The sequence below is a fragment of the Tamandua tetradactyla genome, chromosome 9, assembly GCF_023851605.1.
Source record: "Tamandua tetradactyla isolate mTamTet1 chromosome 9, mTamTet1.pri, whole genome shotgun sequence".
Classification (NCBI taxonomy): Eukaryota; Metazoa; Chordata; class Mammalia; order Pilosa; family Myrmecophagidae; genus Tamandua; species Tamandua tetradactyla.
The window spans coordinates 33700324-33718278 of NC_135335.1; the positions used below are offsets into that span (position 1 = coordinate 33700324).

A 17955-nucleotide genomic window follows, 5' to 3' on the forward strand; every position below is an offset into this window, starting at 1 on the left:
GACAGCTTGGCCCTGGCCATTCCATGCTTCCAGAGAGGAAGGAGAATGCTATCGTTAACAGAAGAGCTGGGCTCTCACACCAGACGCTTGGGTTCAAATCCCAGGTCTGCCACTTACTATGGCTGGATAGTGCCTCCTCCTCTCTGAGCCTCATCTTCCAGTTTGTGCAATATGGATAACGCCACTGCCTCCCTCACAGAGCTGTCCAGATGCAGTTAAAGGACAGCATATGTGCGACACACGGAGCAAATGGCCTGGGTCCACAAATGTCCCCAAAATCAAGATGCCGAGGAAGGGAATCTCTGCTTTCTCCCTGGAACCATATTTCAACTGCTGGGACTTCCTCCTGGCTTCTTGACTCTCCACGGATATGATCCTGCTGGTTTTAGAATCCATGTATGTGTAACACGTTCCTCTCAGAGGGTGCAAAGCAGACATCCACGTGACAGGGAACACAAGCACGGACAGGTTCAACTTCCCATGTGGCAATGTGGCAGGCTGACACCCAGCAACACTCTTTTTGTCCCCCCCCCCCCATCTTTAATGACTACTGAGTATAACCTATGCAACCCCTGGAGTAAGAGAGCTTTTCTTTCCTAGCAGCGTCCACAACAGCCCCAAGACGCTGATGCTCACGTGACTTGGGTCACGTGCCCTTCCTGAGCCAATCACAGGCATCGGAGAGATTCCAGATTCTGATTGGCCGTCTGCGCGTCATGTGCCCATACTTAGGGCTAGCCGTGAGCCCCGTCCCAAACCACAGGGACTGACACTCCGGGAGCGGGTTTCCCTTTTCGGGCCCCAGAAGGAGGGAGAGGAGATGAGGTGTTTCCGCCCTACAGACTGTGTTTTCACCATCAACTCCAAGGAGCAGCTGAACCCTCTGTTGCCTCAGTTCTCAGGTCTGGCTGCACAGTACGACCACCAGGGGAGATTTTAAGAAATTATCGGTGCCTGGGCCCCATTCAAGAGATTCAGATCCATGGTAAAGCCCCAGGTATCACTTTTTTGGGGGGGGGGGGCGTGGGGGTGGAGGATAGTTTTGTGGGTTTTTTTTTTATTAGAGAAGTTATGGGTTAACAGAACAATCATACATAAAATACAGGGTTCCCATGTACCACCCTATTATTAACACCTTGCATTGGAGTGGTACATTTATTACAATTGATGAAAGCGCTTTTTTTTTATAATTGTGTTATTAACTATAGCCCATGGTTTACCTTAGGGTGCGCTGTGCTGTGCATTTCCATGGATTTTATTCTAAATTTTTTAGTTTGCTACCATATATAAACCTAACATTTCCTAACAATTCCCCTTTTAACCGCATTCAATGCTGTTAATTATGTTCACAGTCCTGTTCTACCCCTACCACCATGTATTACCAAAATGTTGCCGTCATCCCAAATAGAAACCCCTGAGACTTTTAAGCCTTAACTCCTTATTCGGACAACACTCTTATACCACCAAGAAAATTAACCAACGCTTGGCTAGGTTTACAGGAAGATGAGGGATCCCATAGGAGCCACAGATGGAACTGAGCACTAAATAGTAGGTAAGGATAGGCTGTGGCTCTGCAAATGAGGGAGGTTTCGAATGGAGGGCGTGAGGGGAGAGAAGAGCAGACCTTGGGCCTAGGTGAGGCAGGACATTGGAAAAGAGATAGCACTTGATGGGAGATACCAAGGGAAGGGGCAGACCCACAAAGCTGGACAATGAGCCAGAACAGGTGTGGAGGGAGTGAGGAAGGAGGTGGAACCAGGATTCCCTTGGGAACTAAGAGCTGCATTCCTGCCTTTTCAAATGCTTGGAATGCAAATTTATGCCCCATTCTCCCATCTGCATGCTCTAGAGGCTCCCAAGCCAAAAGGGAAGACTTCTCTCAGGACCATGATGATTCCAGACTCCTAGAGGAGCACTGGGCACATGCCCACACTCCGAGATTATCAACATGCAAGAACAAGAAGATAATATACCAGAGGATTCAGCAACCAGCAAGATTAGACCATAAAGAATGTCAGTGAAAAGAACAATCTGATAGAGAGTACAAAGACAACAGGGTGGAGGGCTGGGACGAAACCCCTGTTCCACCACTCTCTAGCTGTGTGACCTTGGGTGAATCATCTAACTTCTCTGTGCTCCACTTCCCCCACTATAAAACGGAAATGATAACCTTCCCCCACCTTGTTAGGTTGGTTGAGAGGACTAGAAAAGCTTTTTGCATAAAGCCTGGCCCAAAGAAGTGTCCTCTGGTTCTAAATTTATTAGTTTTTATTGATGACACTAGTGACAGTTCCTTACAAGAGGGCTGTAAAGTAGAGGGTCTTTGTTCATTTTCATTTATAGTTGAGGAAACTGCAGCCAAGAGAAAGGTCTGACTTACTCAGGCTTCTCAACTGGTGGGCAGCAGAGTTGAGGGGCAGACAGCCTCCGGACACCTCCTACAGACCAAGAACTGGTCCCTGGAGATTAAATGACTCTAAGGTACAGAAGACTCCTGCAGGAGAGGAGACTGGGACCCCTTTGTCAGGTGAGAAGCCAGTACACACATTGAGGAGAGGGCAGGAAGACTTGCCCTTGTCCCATGCCCCACCAGCCCCAGGGCGGGTAGGGGGCTGTCAGCTCAACACTCCTCATAGTAACTTTGTGTGCCCTGTTCCACCACTCAGCAGATGGCCATCCCAGGGTCTCTCTGACCCCTTCGATGGAGCACGAGGATGCAGATGATGAGTTATAGATCATAAGGGTGATGGCTTCTCACCCTTATATATCCCTGCGGTGGGAGAAAGGCAGCTGTCCCCCAGGACACATTTAACTCTTCTCCTCCCCCATGTTCAAGGTGGACCCCAGACCAGAGGCGTGCCTCACTATCTGCCTATGGTCTACCCCTTCCCCACCAAGCTAGCCCCTCATGTAGCACCCACCGCTCCAGAGAAGTGAAAGCTGCAGTCATGGAGCCGAGAAACAAAGAGACCACCATTCTTGACCTCAGAGCACCCATAGACCCAGGCCCTGTCCGGTAAAGTTCACTCTTCAGCATGCTCAAAAGGTCCCTGTTGACCCTGGTGAGGTTGGCCTTAATTTTGGTCTTGCCCACAAGCATTAGGCCAGGACTGCCCAGTCCACCACACCCCCACTGACCACTATGGAAAGTGACCCGGGCATCAGGCCAGCCATGACCAACAGCCAATAGGTGAAACTCTTCAGGACTCCGGTGAAATTGGGGATAAGGATGGCATCATGGATGATCAAGTGAACTAAATCATATGATGAAGGGACGGTGCTGAGTACAGCATCTGTCATGTAGGAAGTATGAATTTATTAATAATATTGTGGATCCATGATATCCAGAAGGACAAGACACAGAGGCAAGTGTGTGGGGCTGATCCGGTGTCTGTCTGCCCAGCCAAGTTGTGAGTTCATGTCCATCTTGCTTCCCACTATCCCCCACTGTGAGGAATGAATGAAGGAGACAGACCTAAATTCCGATTCCACCCATCCCAGAAGCTAGAGGACTTTGGGCAAGCCACTAACCTCTCCGAGCCTGTTTCCCTCTCTGTGAATAAACACCCACCCTGGAGGAAGAAGTGGATATCACCTGCACAAAGCAGGTGCTTAAGTAAATGATATCAAGTATTATAATTATTACAATTGATTAAATTTAGGCACAATTGGAAGGTGCTGAGAGAAACTTCCCCCTGCTTTGTTTTTCTCCATAGCTCCTACCCTGACCTGCCATTTTTAATTTATCTACTTATTGTCTGGCCCCCATCCCCCACTGCTAACTCCCTCTATCCCCCTAGAATATAATTTCCATAAAGATAAGCACTTTATCTTGTTCTTTGCTGTGTCTACAGGGCCGGTGACATAACAGGTGTTCATTAAATACCTGTTGAATGAATAAGTGAATGAAAGAAGGAACGTTCTAAAATTCCAACCTGAAACTCCAAACAGTAGCCAGCAAACATCTGACTTTTATTTAATGCTTATTATTTGCCAGGCTCCACGCAAAGAGCTTTCAATAAGTACACTCATTTATTCCTCAGGGAAACAATCCTTCAAGGATTAGTTAATGGGTAATATTAGCATCCCCATTTCATAGATGAGGAAACTGAGGTCTCAGAGATCTGCCTAGAAAGGCGTGCACCCTGTGGTGAACTCCAGCCCCTGAAGACATGGGGTCAAAGATGTTCTCTGTAGTTTCCTGGTGGTCAACTCCTCAGGCCACTCAGCCCAGAGTTAGCCAGAAGCTTGGGGTTTTTTTAGGGGAAGAGTTGGGGGGAAGAGGTGGAGATTAAGTAACATTTGTTGAGCACCTACTATGTGCTAGACCCACTCTTGGCTCTCTGGCCAATTTTTCACAAGAACAGTCCCATAGGGTAGACACAATTCTCCACAGTGTTACAAGTGAGGAAACTGAGGCTGGGAGATACTTCTGGGAGATACAACTGGTTTGGGAGTCAGTCACCTAGAAACCAGCCAGGATTGGGATTCAAGGCCTAAGTCAGGCAGTGACTTATCCCATCCCACCTCTTTCTATTATTGCTTCTGAAATCCAGCCATTAGAGAGATTCTTCTGATTTAAGGTTTTTGACCCTTGTCGAAATGCATTTACTTCTGGCAAGAAATGCCATTCAGTTGTTGTCAGTTAAAACTTATCAATAAAGAATCTGTCATCTTACATCTATGGTCAGTTGGTTTTTGATAAATCTTCCAAGTCCACTCAATTGGAACAGAGCAGTCTTTTCAACAAATGGTGGTGGAGAACTGGATATCCATATGCAAAAAGTGAGAAAGGATGCCTGTCTCACTCCCCAAACAAAAATCAACTCAATCAAAGTGGATCAAAGACCCAAGAATAAGAGCCAGGACCAAAAAACTCCTAGAAGAAAATGTAAGGAAGCATTTTCAAGACCTTGTGTTAGGCAAAAACAACTTTACACCCAAAGCAAAAACAACAAAAGAAAAAAATAGATAAATGGGACCTCCTCAAAATTGACAACTTGTGTGCTTCAAATGACTTTGTCAAGAAAGTGAAAAGACAGCCTATTCAATGGGAGAAAATATTTGGAAATCACATATCTGATAAGTCTTTAATATCCAGAATATATAAAGAAATCCTACAGAACAACCCAATTAAAAAATGGGCAAAAGACATGAATAGACATTTTTCTGAAAAGGAACTATAGATGGCTAAAAAGCACATGAAAAGATAGGTAACATCATTAGCTATTAGGAAAATGCAAATCAAAACCACAATCAGATATCATTTCACACCCACTAGATTAGCTACTGTTTTAAAAACAGAAAACTACAAATGTTGGAGAGGATGTGGAGACACTGGAACACCCATTCACTGCTGGTGGGAATGTAAAATGGTGCTGCCACTGTGGAAGACAGTTTGGCAATTCAACTGATGAATGGTAAACAAAATGTGGTATATATACGATGGAATATTATTCAGCAGTAAGAAGGAAAAAGTCCTGAAGCCCTGAAGCATGAAACAGCATGGATGAATCTGGAGGACATTAGGTTGGGTGAAAAAAGCCAGAAGCAAAAGAACCAGTGTTGTATAATCTTGCTAATATGAACTAATTATAATAAAGAAACTCATAGAGTTTAAATCTAGAATATAGGTTATCAGGATATAGAATGAGGGTAGAGAATGGGGACTTGATGCTTAATTTGTACAGCATTTCTAATTAGGCTGATGGTAAACCTTTGAAAATGGATAGTGATGGTAGCACATTATTGTGAATGTAATCAACAGCGCTGGATTGTGTGTGAACGTGGTTGAAAAGGGAATTTAGGGTCGTGTATACATACCACTATAAAGAAAGCTAGAGGATGAAACCTGGGACTCTATAACACAGTGACCCTGTTGTGGACAATGATTGTGGTTAATAGTACAAATGTAGGAATGTTCTTCCATGTACTAGAACAAATGTACGTCACTATTACTAGATGTTAATAAAAGGGTGCTATGTGGCCACCTAATGCAGCTAATGGATTATAGTTAACAGTAATGTTTTAATCTTCCATCCAAAAGGTACCACACTAAGTATCAGCTATAGGGGGGTATAATGGGTATGGTTTTTTTTCTTTTTGGAGCAATGAAAATGTTCTAAAATTGATTGTGGTGACGAATACACACTCTGTGATCATACTGAGAGGCACTGATTGCACACTTTGGTTGGATTGTATGGCCTGTGAATATATCTCAATAAAACCGCTTTTAAAAAAAGAATCCTTCAAATAGGATGCTTGCTAAGCTGCTAACAGGGTGTGATGGCAGAATGAAAGTATAAAAGGATCCTGGAATCTTAAAAGCTCAGACTCTCAGACCAAGAGACCATGAAACACCACCCCCATCCATACCTCCTTGACCCGGCTCCGACGGGAAATAATTCCTTATTTTATCAGGGGGTAAACTGAGCCTCGGAGAGGTGAAGTGACTTGCCCAAGCAGAACCCAGAGGTCACACACTACTTCTAACCACCCTCCCCAGGGGGCTGCTGGCACCTGAAGAAGCTTTAGTGTTGCTGAATGGCCCACTCTCAGCTGCTTGGGGGAGCTCCTCTACCAGGGCCACGGACAGCCTGAGTGCCATTTCATTTCTCTGCAGGGGCAGTTCATCTGTGATGATACATTCAAGTGGATACATATCCACTTAGCTGTGAATAACCACAACAAAGTCGTACAAAACACTTACTCTTTGCCAGGCTCTGTTTTAAGCACTCACTTAATCAACTCACTTAATCCTTGCAAGGCCCTATGAGATAGGGACTGTCATTCTCACCATTTTACAGATGTGGAAAGTGAGGCCTCAGGGAGGCCATGTAACCAGCCATGACAGGTTGAATTGTGTTCCCCAGGGGAATAAAAAAACCAATATGTTTTTCATCTTAATCCCATTCTTGTAGATGTGAAACCCTTAAAAACAGGGCCTTTTGAAGGTGTTATTTTTAGATGAGGTGTGGCCCGCTCAATCAAGATGGGTCTGAATTCTATTACTAGAGGCCTTATAAAAAGAAAGCCATGAAAGAGGAACCAGAACCCAGAAGAGAAAAGAGAGGACATTGCCATGTGCTGGGAAAGCCAAAGGAACCCCAAGGATTGTGGGCTGTGCACAACAGACACAGGGAAGAAGGAAGCCTCTAATCCTTCAACACCACAAGCCAATAAATGCCCATTGTTTAAGCCAACCCATTGTGTGGCATTTGTCAAAGCAGCCTGGAGACTAAGTCACCTGCCCAAGGATTCAATCCTGGTTGGTCTGACTCTGGAGTCTGTCCTTTGAAGCCCTGCTCTCCTATATGATGCCTGACTCTCAAGCCAGCCTCTTGTTCCCAATCTTCTATGAGGGACAGACATATGGACACTGTGCTTGGCCGTCACTGACCGTGCCGTCTCTGACAGCAAGAATGGGCTGCCCAGAATGATCCACCTCTCCCTCCTACACTTGAGCAGAAGGAGAAGCATCATCAACCCTGCCCTCTCCTTACCCTCCTTGACCAAGCCATGTGCCCCATTCCTTTGCCCAACAGACATTTTTTGAGCACTTACTATATACCAGGCATTATGCTAGGGTCTGGGGAAACTGAGATGGGGAATTCATGGCCTGGACTTCATGAGGAGACAGACAGAAAGATCATTCCAGTCAATGGCAAGTGAGGACACTGAAGAACAGAAAACTGGGTGCAGATGGGAGGAGGGGACAGCTGAGATGTGGAAGGAGGTCCATCTGATTAGGTGGCTTTGGAGCAGAGACCTGGGTGATGAGGAGCCAGTCATGACGCTTTCTGCAGAGACAGAGGGCTCTGGGCAGAGGGCGGCTTGTGCAGTGGCCCTAAGATGCACTGGCCAGATGGCAAGAACAGGTGAATGGGGGAGAATGTGAGAGGAGGGGAGGCTGGAAAGGTGGGCAGCAGCCAGGTCCAACCAGTCAATACCATCCTGCCCAGAATCAGGGAACAGACACCCAGAGCCCACAGCCACAAGCCAAGGTTCCTCAGCATTTCCTGAATGTAACCATGATGGGGGTCATGGTGGCTGGGAGACTTGCCCAAAGTCACCAGTGAGTCAATGAGAACAGAAGAGTTAGAAACAGGGTCCCCTGCCTCTCGGTGTGGCATCCCCTGCCCTCAATCCCACGTCTTCTTTAATTCTAAATCCCCCCGTATCTCCAGGTAACTTTGCCATCTAGAAGTCCAGGGAACTGCCCTCTTGGAACTTTCCAGGTGGGCTTTAGCCTAGAATGCTGATAAGAGGGAGCTTGTCTGTCCCCCCTCTCTGCCATGTATTCAGCTGGGTGATCTGGAGCCAGGATCTCACCTCATTGAGTCTCAGTCTCCCCATCTATAAAATGGGAATCATCAGGCTGACCCTGCCAAGGTGGTACAAAGAGTAAATGAAACCCATGTGTAAAGAGTCAAGGCCCCTAGAAGGCCCACAACAGAGAATGGTATATGCCATCACTGAGATGAAAACTGGGGACCTGGGCAGATGCCCCTCATATATTCCTGCTGTGTAACAATTCTGGCTGTTACAGAGGAAATACACTGATATCCAAGCCTGCCCGAAAGATTCCATTCCACCGCCCTGTGCAGCTGCCCTAAATGGTTTGCACCGGAATATTATCTGGGTGTATTTACGGTATCTTACTGGAAACCACAAAGTGTATTGTATTTTTTTTTCTTTTGCTATTTAAAGCCAATGGGTCACCGAGTGAGCAATCTGCAGTGACACCAGCTGAAATATATGATGATTTGGAAAATATGCAGATGGAAAAAGGTTGCTCTTGCCAGCCCCATGGCATGGCAGTCCACAGCCCTCTGGGCCTAGAAGGCCACCTCTGGCTATCTCTCTTCACAGGAATTCAGTAGCCTCTCGAATAACTGGAAGATTTGGGGGCAGAGGGAGCATGTTTCTGTGACAGGCAAAGGTAAGAGCTCCCCACCCCGCCCTCCACCCTCCTCTCCTGCCTCAGCTACCTCTGAGGGTCTCTTCCCACCCATGCAATGCCCACAGCACCCTCAACCTCTCCTACCCCTTTCTGCCTCTGTACCTTTGCACCTCCCCTTCCTAGGTTTGGAAAGTCCTTTCCTTGCCCCGTCTGCCTGGGGTGCACATCCTGGCTCCACCAGGGTACATTCACTGACCTCTAATGGCCTCAGTATCCTCATTTGTAAGATGAGAGCAATAAAATACCTGCCTCCTAGGATTGCTGGAAGGAATAAATAAACCAATACACATGAAAGGCTCAGTCCATGCCTGGCAAGGAATCAGTAAGCAGTAGTTCTTATTGTATGATTGGCTACCATCATATCTATCCATAAATGCCTGGTTCAAATGTCCCTCCTCTAAGCAGTCTTACTTGTGCCCCTTCCCTCTGCTTGTGCCCAGCCTCTTATCTATCCTTAGTTTGCTCTGACCATGTTGAATTATCAGTCTCCCTTCATTGGGTTTGGAGTCCTGGATTAGTCATCTGTGAAGCCTCAGCAATTGAATAAATGAATGAATGTGCGGTGTGAATGTGTGTAAGTGTGTGTATGTGTCTGTCTGTCTACTCTAGGTAAGCTGGAGTGAGAACATTATAACAAAGGACTCATCGCAAAGAAAAGTGTCAGGAGAGCTAAAACCCAGGATGAACTGAGGCTTGCAAAAAAAAAAAAAAAAAGCAAATGAAACAAAAAGTCTTTTGTTAGCAGAGTCCTAAGATAGAATAGGGAAAGAATAGGTCTTTGGCTTGGGCAAGATGGCACATTGTTAAGAAATGACAGAGAGAAAGTGGAGCTGGTCCGCCCCTTGCTTCTGTCTCTCAATGGCAAGGTCTGCAAATCCATCTTTGCAAGCATTCTTTGGTTTTGCAGACATGTGCTCCGCTCACACAGCTGGAGATGGGTAAAAAGATGGAGTCATTTTTATGAGGCTTGTGGGTTCCTAGACCTGGGACTCCAGGCTGTGACGGTCAGCCTGGGGAGTAGAGGAAACTGCTGAGTGCTGCCCAAGAGGAGAAGAGGTGGCAAATGGGCAGGAGCAGAAAAGTACCAGAGTTACCCGGTTTGTAGACAGAGGAAGGTAGACCATACGAGCTGGGTCCTAGGTCATTTGTACCAATCCCTGGAGAAATTCTGGCAGGGGGGTACCAAACAGGAGGTGGTAAGCATTTGGAAAAGAATGCAGCCATCCCCCACAGTACAGGTCGGGAAATCATCATTTCCTTTTTGATGACAATGCTGGAGACAGAGCAAATTTCTATGTGTGCAAAAAAATCTGATCTTTCCAGAAGAACCCCTCTGTCCCTTGATGAAACCCTTGTGACAACTCTACCCACCCAGTCAACCCCCTGAGGCAGGTATACAACCCCCTACAGGAATGGGTCTCCGCTGCTTCACTCCTTTCTCCAGCTTATTATTATTCTTTTGCATGGGCAGGTACTGGGAATCGAACCTGGGTCTCCGGCATGGCAAGCGAGAACTCTGCCTGCTGAGCCACCGTGGCCTACCCTCTCCAGCCTCTTTTTATGCCCTCTCCTACCTCACACCTTGAATCTCACTGGATTCCAAGCTCTCTTGACTGAGTCACATGGCCAAGACCTTGCCCTGCTGCCCACCGCGCCCCCGCCCCACCACATCCTTCCTCTCTGGGTTTGTTGATTGGTTTCTATGAATCCTCCAAAATTCATTTAAGATGAACTTGCCCTCTTAAAGGAACAAATTCCATGCCCAGAGACTATTTCAGATACCCACTTCACTGTCTGTCCCCAGGGCAGAGGCCACGGGGGGTATATTTGTGGTTTGCCAGCATTTACTACCCAGAAGATTCTAGGAAACGTCTGTAGGGCAGATAAATGAATAAGTGGGTGGACATACAGAAGAGTCTTATTTCATCAGTGTTTAACTTCCATGAATTCAACCAATGCACCTAGAGAAAAATAAATGATAATATTGTATACTTATCATTTGTAGTTGTACCCTCCTTATATACAGTGCATTACTGTATGGACATGATACAACTACTTGGACATTTTATTGTGCTTCTTGTATAGAAAACCAGGTATTCTGAGTTCTATGGCTGATTTAAGGGACTTTCAAGAGTAAGGTTGACAAGAATAGATTTCCGTCGTACATGTCGATGTAAGAGGCTAAGATGTACCTCTGTTGTAGCCTTGGGGAAAGTTGTTGAAATTGGGAATGGATGAATATATTATTGATGCATTCCTGGTTGGCCCCCAAGCCATGTTAAAGTGGACAGTAAACCTGTGAGATGTCTCCAGGGCAGCATTTCCCAGCATGCCTGCCTCTGAAGATCAGCCCCATGGGATGGCCATAACTTCAAGGCCAGAGAACAACTCTCTAGCCTGGTCAAGCTGCTTTCTTTTCTGCAGGACTTATCAGAGCCTTTAATATGCTGGTGGGTACTCTGATTCTCTAGGAGCAAGAAACATTCTGATTCCTCAAATTTATCACCCATGGAACCCTCCATTGTTCCCCAGAGCTGCTAGCAGTGTGGTGGTGGTGGCAGGTGAAGAAGTGGGGACTGGTTTTCCACTGAGGAAAACTCCAGAGTTATGCTTTGGTGGGGGGGTCTTCCCTAGATCTTAACCTAGTCAATATCTTTCTCCCATTTGAAGCTGAAGCAAAGGAGAAGGGAGGGAGAGCTGATAGAATAGTTGACTGAATCAATGCTCAAAAAGATATTGATGAGAAGGAAGGCTGGGTTAAAATGGATCAAAATAAAAATGTCGTAGTTAAGTGGTAGAATTCTCGCCGGCCAGATGGGAGACCTGGGTTCGATTCCTGGTCCATCCACTTCCCAAAAGACAAACAAACAAGCAAAACAAACAAAAATCAACCAACCCAACAAAAATTCAACAAAATGGTGCTGCAATACAGGATACTCATATGGAAAAATAATGAAATGTGACCCCGCCATGCAACATACAAAAATAATAATAATAATAAATAAATAAAACAAAAACGTGAGAACATTCAGCTTTGTATTTTGGGTCAGGAAGAAGCCTTCACCCACAATAGCAATGGAGAGAACAGAACGCTTACTGTGTGAGAGGTGCTCCCTGGACAAACGAGAAGGCCCAGGACAACTGTTAATCTACGGGGCAAGGGGGACCTGGCCTGTCCAGAGGTAATTTCGGTGGGTATTTGCTGAGCACCTATTGTGTGTCAGGCCCTGTGCCAGGTGCCGGGGGTCCAGCAGAGGAGATAATTGACAGATTTGGGCTCCATGGAGCCTCATGGTGGCAGGGAAGACTGATGTCAGACACATTCCTTCATATGTAAGCAAAGTTACTTCCTAAAGCAGTTAAGTGCCGCAAAGATGGCCATGTAGGTTATGTGAGGGAAGGCTGTCTCAGGCATGTGGTCCAGGCAGGCTTCCTGAAGGAGGTGGCATTTGAGTGGAGACCTGTATAACGTTGGTGCTAGCAGGTTGCCTGCCCTCCATCACTCAGCTGCTTCTCCCTTACACCAGATGCTCCACCCCCTGTGCCGGACACAATTTGGGACAGGGGTCTGCACCTGGTAGGTGTCCCTACATCCATTAAATTCCTGGCTGTGTGCCCTCCTTGTGCCAGGCACTGTGTTAGTGGTATCCACCCTCCCTCTCGCAGCTTATGCCTGGGTAAGGGACAGTTAATAGTAACCACACAGCTATGATTTATCAAGTATTTCCTGCGTGCCAGGCACTGTGCAGCATGCTTTACATGAAAAAAGCCATCTCATCCTCCTCCAGCCTTGTGAGATGGATACTGTTCCCATTCCCATTTGGCCAAGGGCCCAAAGCTAACAAATGGTGAAGTTGGGAAAAGAACCCAGCAGAAAGCTTCTGGGCTAAACAGTTACACGGTGTGGCACAAATGAGCAAGAAAATGGGTAATAGGTCCTGGAGACATAAAGAGCCATGAAGAAAAGTAAGGTGAGGGGTGCTTAGGGATGGATAGTCTATCCCAGATAGGGAGAAAGAAGGCTTCTCCCAGGAGGTGACATGACAGCAGCAAATGGACAGATGCAGAGAGTGAGTCAAGTCACTATCTAGGGAAAAGCATTCTAGGCAAGGGGAACAGAGAAGGCAAAGGCCCCGAGGTGGGGAGGACTGTGGTATGCTTGAGGGCAGCAAGAAGGCCGGTGATGGTAGAGGTGAGGAAAAGGGTCAGAGAGATGGGGTCGGGATGCAGGTCCCAGCAGTCCTCCCAGGACCAGGGAGTGAGTCTGCATCAAAAAGGGGGAATGCCGTGACCAGAGTGACGCTGGGAAAATACTAAGTTGGATGGCCGTGTGTATTGGTAGTCCAAGAGAGGAGGCAGGGGTACAATAGGGGACTGATGTAGTTATTCAGGTGACAACTCTCTGAAGATGGAGGTTTGCACCAGGAGGTAGTGGTGGAGGTGGGTGAAAGGAGACTAAGTTGAAACTATATTTTGGAGGCAGAGTCAAAATAGTGAACTTCAATTACTAACTTGGATCCGTGGCTTCTACTGCACCAAGAACAAAATCCACTGGCATGTGGTCTCAATGCCTTGATATATGGTTCATATGAGATGGACCTCCTGGAAAGGAGGACAGTACATATTCTGATGGACAGCGTCCATATTGTTAAGCAGGGCACACTAGCTGCTTCACATCCCTTATCTCACCTGGCATGGTGGGCTACGTGACTCCCCCATTCTGCAGATAGGCAGACTGAGGTCAGAAAAGCAAGGTAGAGTAGAAAAGAAACCCAGCCATGTGACTCCAATTCCAGTGCTTGCTTGGCTGCCCCACGGCCGGCCACAAGACATGGCAGACTCGAGACTCTCAAATGTGGTGGGCTTACACAAACAGAAGAATCCTTCTAGCCACAGGGAATTGGTTCTCTCTCCATCTCAGCCCTACCACAAAACAGCCTCATGCTTTTGGATAGGACTATGCTCATTCTAAGTCTTCCAAGAATAAGGTGGAGATTGACAAAGCTTGTTTTGAAGCTTCTGACCCACATCAGTCCTGGATGAAGAGATGAATGGCGATAATGGTAGAGAGTCAAGCCCTCCCCATCACCCACCCTCCCTCAAGCACTGCATGAGACAGTCCTCTCTCCGCTGCCCCATAACCCCATGCAACCATAGGTGGTCAAACTGGAGGGGAAAACGCACAACCCAATAGAAAAATGGACAAAAACCATAAACAGGCAACTCATGGGAGACTAAACCCATGCAGTTGATCAACAGAGGAAAATATTTCCACCTCATCACTTCTCAGGAAGATGTACTTACAGACCACAGCAAGACTGCATGTTTAGGTCCCTTCTCGAGGCAAAAAATGAAGAAGTCTAGATAATATCAAGTATTGCAGAGGCTGTGGATCAACACTGCCAGCCCTCAGGAGCAGAAATTGGCACAATCATTTTGGAAATTTGACTAGCATTCCAAACGCAGACCAGCAATTCTATTCCTATGTATACACCCAAGAGACATGCCACCCCCATGTAAGCCAAAGACGTGTCCCCGAAGGTTCATAGTGACTGCTAATGTCAGCAAATGCTCACAAACAGTGCAGACGTCCCACCACCAAAAGAGTGGATGCAAAGATCATGGCCTATTTACCACCACTAAGACGGATGAACAATACCCATAAGAAACAACATAGATGGATTTGATTAATATAGAGCACAAAGAATAAATTCCAAAAAGATTGTCTCTAGCATGATGTCTTTTCTTTGCAAAAGCTAGTACAACTAAAGCAAATGACATACTTTGCGGGACTATAGCCATGTGATAAACATAAGAAAGCAAGGGAATGAGACAGCCAAGATCCAGCCTAGAGAAACCTTGGAGTGGAAAGTAGAGGCATGAGGGAGGCTCACACAGGTAGGTGTTCTAGTTGTTGCATTGGGTGGTAGATTTCAGGTGGAGTTATTGTATGATCTAAAAAAAGAACAATGAAAATGTTTTAAAATTGATCATGGTGATGAATATACAACTATGTGACGATACTATAAGCTATTCATCATATACTTTGGATAGATTGAATGGTGTGAATATATCTTTAAAAAAAACTGTATTTAAGGAAAAAGACAAAAACAGAAAGAAAAAAAAAGAAAAGAAGAGGAAAAGCCGGGAGTGGGGTGATGGACTTCTCGGCCTGGGTAGCAGTTGCTATAGCTGATAAAGTGCCACACACCAACCCAAATAATGCCTGGCTTTCAAGACTCTTGATAATTGGCCCTGTCATCTTATGTGCTGCTGTTGCCATTCCATTAGCTTTCACCCTTCCATGTCTTTGTCCCTCCTATTCCCTCTATCTAGGATTCCATTCACTGATGGATGAAATACTTTTCACCCTTCAGGACCCTGATCAAGCGTCTTTCTCATAGTCCAGCCCACTCCTCTTCACCTGGGAGTCATATCGTCTCACCTCCAAGAACCGTCCATCCCCCCACCTGGCCATAAAATACTGATCACATCATAATCTGGGTGCTTGTTGGCAGCACCTTCCTGAGAGATGAAGGTCTGGGTAGGCTCTCAGGTCTGGTCAATAAAGGCACTATTGCCTTTGGGCACTGTGATTTGTTTAAGAAGGATTCGTGACCTATAAGCCAACTCATTCACTGATGGAATCAGGTGAACCTTAGGACTTTTGCAGATGCTGCCAGAGAAAGACTAAGCCTCCTTTGCAGGACTTGAGCCTGGACGATGGTGATCCTGGAGTTGCAGTGGCCATTTGCCACCCCATTGAAGATCCTGGGGTTGCTGGAAGCCACCAAGACTTCTGGTCCAGGCCATGCCACTTAGCTTTCCAGTTACTTAAGCATACATAAATACCTCCCTTCACCTACGGTGGCTTGAGTTGGGTTTCAGTTTCTAGCATCCAAAGGGGTATAGCCTGGTACAAGTCTGCAGCCTTCCCCTCAGATGCACACAGCTGGGGACTGGAGTAAAGAGTGAGGAGGGGGTGGAGGCTGAGTCTTCAGGTCTAAGCATGGGATAGAGAACCATACCAGGGACCCACTGCTCACCCTTATATCCTCCCAAGTCACATATCGCTAGCTGGATGCATGGCCATTCTGAATGAAAACGCTACACTCCCAGCTTCCCTTGCACCCAGATGTGAGCATGAGACTAAGTGCTTGCCAGTGATATACTAGCAGAAGTAAGGGCTGGAACTCCCAGAAGACTCTTTTACAGGCAGCATATGTCTGTTGCCACTCCTCCACCTTCCTGGTGTCTAATTTTGGACTGGATAGCCAGAGCTCCAAGAGTCATGACCATGACCCTGATCCCTCACCTCTACAAGCCAGTCTGTCACCTGCTCCCTCCCAGCAAGAGGCCACCCCGTGGGGGTTAGGTGCCCCCTGAGCCTAAATGGCAACCTCAAGCAGGATTCCTGCTTACCTATGGGGAAACCAAGGCTCCGAGGGGAAGTGACTCTTGGAGTCATTTCTGACCTTGGCCTTGACCTCATCTTCTTCCAATCCCATGCCACCACCCTTGAGGCCCAAACTCAAGTCTATCAAGCTCCTTCCAATCCAACAGCTTACTTCCAAAACAGACCCCCATTTCTACTTCTCATGATCGAGCCACTATCACCTCCTACCTTGAAGGCCATACCAGACCCCTAACTTCTGCCCTTGACATTCTGCAGATGATTCTCTTCCCCACAACCTGAGTGATTCTGCTAAGTTGGACCCTGTCTCTCCCTTGCTCTTGCCCTTCCAACAGCTCTCCATTCACATAGACACAATCCTTATCTTGGCCTGACAAGATGCTGTCCCATCTGGCTCCTGGCACCCTCTGGGACCTGTGATTCCCCTTTTTTCTCCCCTCTCTCACTGAACTCCAGCAACGATGACCACCTTGCTGTTTCTCAAGCCATCACGGATATTCCCACCACAGGGCCTTTGTACTTGCTGCTCCATTTGCCTGGTATGCTTTCCCCCCAGACACAACCATAGCTCACCCCCCGCACATCTCCAGAGGTCTTCTCTGAGCACACATGCAAAACAGCAGTCTTCGGCCACAACAGAGACTTAATAAATATTTGACAAATGCATGAATGAATCAAAGAGGGACATATTGAATGAATGGATTTTGCACCTGTCCTTGAATCCATTTTCCAGAACGTCTATTACTTTGAATCATATGAGTGGCCATTTATATCAGTCAAAAATCATTGAATATCAGAAATTTCATACAGTTCACTCTGTACTTTGTCAGAGTTATTCCAACACTTGAAATCGTTCAGCAGTATCTCAGACTTAGAACTCATTCTCATCAGAGAACCGTGCACACCGTCCTGTCACCTGCTCCCACTACTGCCATCTCAGCCTGCTCAAGCCTGCTAGAATTCCTCTTGCCACTGGACTCTGCTCCTCCACTGTATGCACTGATGCAGACAGCCTCCTCAGCCTGCATTGGCTCTCTCACTTCCACAGCTGGAGGGCGGTGGTGGGGAACTTAGGCTTCTTCATCACAGAACTGCCCTCTACCACAGCGCCCCTGCCCTAACCCACAAGCGCCATTAATATGCCACCCGATGGACTGGCTGTTCAAGTTGGGCTGGAATGATCCCACTCACTTTTGCTAACTTTGGACAAATCCTTTCTGAGCCTCAGTTTCCTCCACTGTAACAGCCCTTATGTCAGCACAGCCACAGTTTAAAAGATGCCAGAGCCAAACCTGGGTCCCAGGAGCGTGGATCTGAGCAGTGGATACAGGAAAATCCCAGGTGAGGGGCAAGGGGAAGCTCACAAGACTGGATTTCAGTGGCGTCGCCTCACTGTGGGTGGTCCTATGCCCTCTTGTGACTCAGTTTCCAGCAGAAAAGTGAGTCCTGAGGCTGGAAAGAGGAGGAGGAAGGGCAGGCAGTGGGAGATAAAATTCTTCTCAAATAGCATCCTGGAAAGGGCCTGTGGGACCAGGGATCCTGTTTTGCAATTCCCTCAGGCATGAGTGAGAAGGCAGTG

The 17955-nt window shown here is 46.8% G+C and overlaps 1 protein-coding gene and 1 long non-coding RNA gene across 2 annotated transcripts in view; one reads left to right on the forward strand and one right to left on the reverse strand.

Moving 5' to 3' along the window:
• The window catches only part of WNT7A (Wnt family member 7A), a 73086-nt gene that overhangs the window by 47948 nt on the left and 7183 nt on the right, over positions 1-17955 (reverse strand). The gene's annotated exons all lie outside the window — the stretch shown is intronic.
• LOC143646030 (uncharacterized) lies at positions 738-10918 on the forward strand. Its single transcript, XR_013157231.1, has 3 exons — positions 738-985; positions 8872-8941; positions 10434-10918. It is a non-coding gene; the product is annotated as an uncharacterized LOC143646030 (long non-coding RNA).